We start from the raw sequence: 2947 nt of genomic DNA on the forward strand, positions 1-2947 counted from the left end.
TAAATGATATAAACCAAACAGAGATAAGCCTTGTGTAAACTGAAATTAGCTTTTGCATAGCGCTTTGTATCAGTTTAACTAAATTAAATGCAAACCTTAAATAAAAGCATATAACTTTCCATCTAGACAACCCTTGGCTGAGTATTTTGTTGGCCTAATATGCTAGCAGATATTTACTACTTTTCTCATTGTTATCCTTAATTTGTAGCATATTGTGTAAATGCAATTTATACTTAAATATCATATAAATAGCTTTTGTGGTCTAGCATGGCATATACAAAGCAATATGCATGCTAAAATAGATTATCCATGTGTGGCTAATTGCAAGAGAGTGCAACACAGATATATCATTGTGTGCTCTTGTAATTAAAGATAGGAATGCAATGTACAAGCAAAAAAGAGTAAAGACATACATTCAACATTGATTTTATATATTTTGTATTCTTTGTTGTGTCCTCTTAATATTCTCTAGTTACTAGAATCTGTTAAATATTTTAAAGAGAATTCATTTAGGCAAGTTTTTAGTCCCATATAATGCTGTGGAAACAATTTTCACAGGTCTTCTTTGCAAGCAAAGGCTTGCTTTGAAAAAGGTGATGTGGGACTGATTCTGAGAGCATTCTTGTAATACTCCAATTATATATCTGCATACCACTCTGGAACTACATAGTTCCAGGTTGGAAATGATAATTCAGTGTTTCTGTGATTGTTTCAATAAACACATTTTACTTGCTCAGTTTTGTTATGTATAATTCATGTTCTCTGGATAGGACTTTACTTTTTCAGTGTCTTTAACTTGCCTACCAAGGCAAGGACAAACCTGAAAAAACACTGATGATAAAGAAGACTCTTTACCTTGGAGTTTATCAAACACAGCACTATTTTTTCCTGCAGACTAGATTAATCTGCTTAATACATACAGAATTGCAGACACAATTATGAAAAAATTTGGTATCAATTATCACACTAGCATTACAGCAGAAAGATTAAAGGGCAAGTAAACAAAATGTCCTGGCTACTGTTACTATGTTCCTCTTTACAGTTTTGTATTTTCTAATAACCTGGAATAAGAGGAAAAAAAGGGAAGAAAAAAATCCTCCATCTTATTGTGAAATATCTGTGATGATAGTTTCCCTTGCAGCAGAGCTTTTTAGCTGTGCACAGTTTATGACCTTTAGCAAATCTGAACTGTAAGATAATGTAAAGATTAATAGTTGATTTAGTTTTCATTAGATTAAAAACATGGTGAGAGAGACTAGTGCTGCAAATGTGGTCACTAGGAAAATGAATTAAACATCCTGTTCCCCCCCCCAAAAAAAAAAAAAAGAAAAAGAAGGAAAAAAGCCCCCTCTTTTTTTCTCTAGCTGAAAAATGTTTGGACAGCAAACTGTCTTTATGATGGAGAGAGAGTCCTCTGTGGGAGTTTTGGCAGTCTGTGGTATGTGTCACTCCTCTCAGCAGAGCCAACTTTAGATGCTCTTTTAGCTGAAAAGTCCATTCCAGAGTCACAGAGCATCTTTCTGTTCTGGGAAGCTCCCCAGAACAGGAAAAGGGATGACGTGCATTCACCCAGTCCCGGCTGCAGTCCTAGACCTCCTTGCATATCACTGCTTCCTCCTCTTGGCCCCCCTCATCCCTCTCCATGCATGGGGAGACCTGCAGAGAAAACAGGGAAGCATGATCTCTTTTAGGTGTGCAGCTGGTGGAGAAAATACAGATATTTACAGCAGTAAACCTAAATATCTCATGATACGGAAGGTCTGATGCATGTAGTGCCTGCAGAACAATGCAGAAAACCTTTCCCTTTGCTATCATCACTTTACCTTTGACTAAGCTGATGATTTTCCAATATTTAATCAGGTGTGCAGAGCTGTTAGCTGTCTATTAGTGTCCGTGTAACTTTGGGTTGTGCATGACAGATTGCACATCTTTTGCAAAAGTTAAGCAAAAAAAAAAATTGGCAGTTAATTTTACTATAGATGCAACTGCTGAAGTCCTTAATTGCCCAACAGATAAAACTCCATCCCTTGGAAAATTTTGCTAGACTAGATGTCAGTGACAGACTGGTGCTGTGTGTGCATGTGTAGAAAATCCCATCAAAATATTTTAGATACTATTGAGAATACGGTTGGGGAAAATGCATTTAATGAAGTCAAAAGTGTTTGCTTACCTTCTCTTCAGATATGCAGCACTCTAAAATCCCTATGTTTATGTGGTCACTGACTGTACTGCATCTCTTCCCCTGTCGGGGCGGTGGGGTCTTACAGGCTAACAGCTTGGGCTTGAAAGGATGAACCCAGATTTGCAATGGGTCCTCTTCTCGCTTAGCGTCTGCCTTTTGTGCTTGGAGCCATGCTGCTGCCTCCACCATGGCAAAGATCAAGGCCTGACATCTACAAGGGAAGGAAGGACGAAGAGGAGCTGCTGATGCAACTGGATGACCAGAAGCTGGAACAGGCTCAACACCAAATGGTGAGGGTCCTGGGGGAAAACGATTTCAAACTCTCCAAGGTACATGTGGTCTCCAAAGCCATTGCCAGAGCCATGGCTGTTATCAGTCAGTACCAGAAGGAGAACCTGAGGAAATTTTACAAAGGCAGAAAGCACAAGCCTCTTGAGCAGTGGCCCAAGATGACACATGGTTGGCGACACATGCAAAACAAGCACAAAGACAGTCTCAGACCAAAAACCATCAACAAAAGGAACAAAAAGCTATGCCCTACCCAGAGGTTCACTGTTGGGGCATAAAACTGCTGTGTACTAATGTTCTTAATTATATTGGATAAGTATTTCCTCATTAAACAGGAGTTTGCTTTGGGGGAGAAAAGGATTTTCCCAGCTTGTTGGTGCAGCAAGGAGAGGGAAACTGTGGCTGCATAAACCCACTGAGGAAATCTACAGAAGGACATTACCTGATTTAAATATAAAATGGCAAAAAAATCTTGTG

General features: G+C 38.9%; 1 pseudogene; it reads left to right on the plus strand.

Moving 5' to 3' along the window:
- Positions 1-2369: 2369 nt before the first annotated feature.
- On the plus strand, positions 2370-2748 carry LOC103918378 (annotated as a pseudogene).
- The last annotated feature ends 199 nt before the right edge of the window (positions 2749-2947 follow it).

Source organism: Pygoscelis adeliae, unplaced genomic scaffold, assembly GCF_000699105.1.
Source record: "Pygoscelis adeliae isolate BGI_AS28 unplaced genomic scaffold, ASM69910v1 Scaffold54, whole genome shotgun sequence".
NCBI classification, from domain to species: Eukaryota; Metazoa; Chordata; class Aves; order Sphenisciformes; family Spheniscidae; genus Pygoscelis; species Pygoscelis adeliae.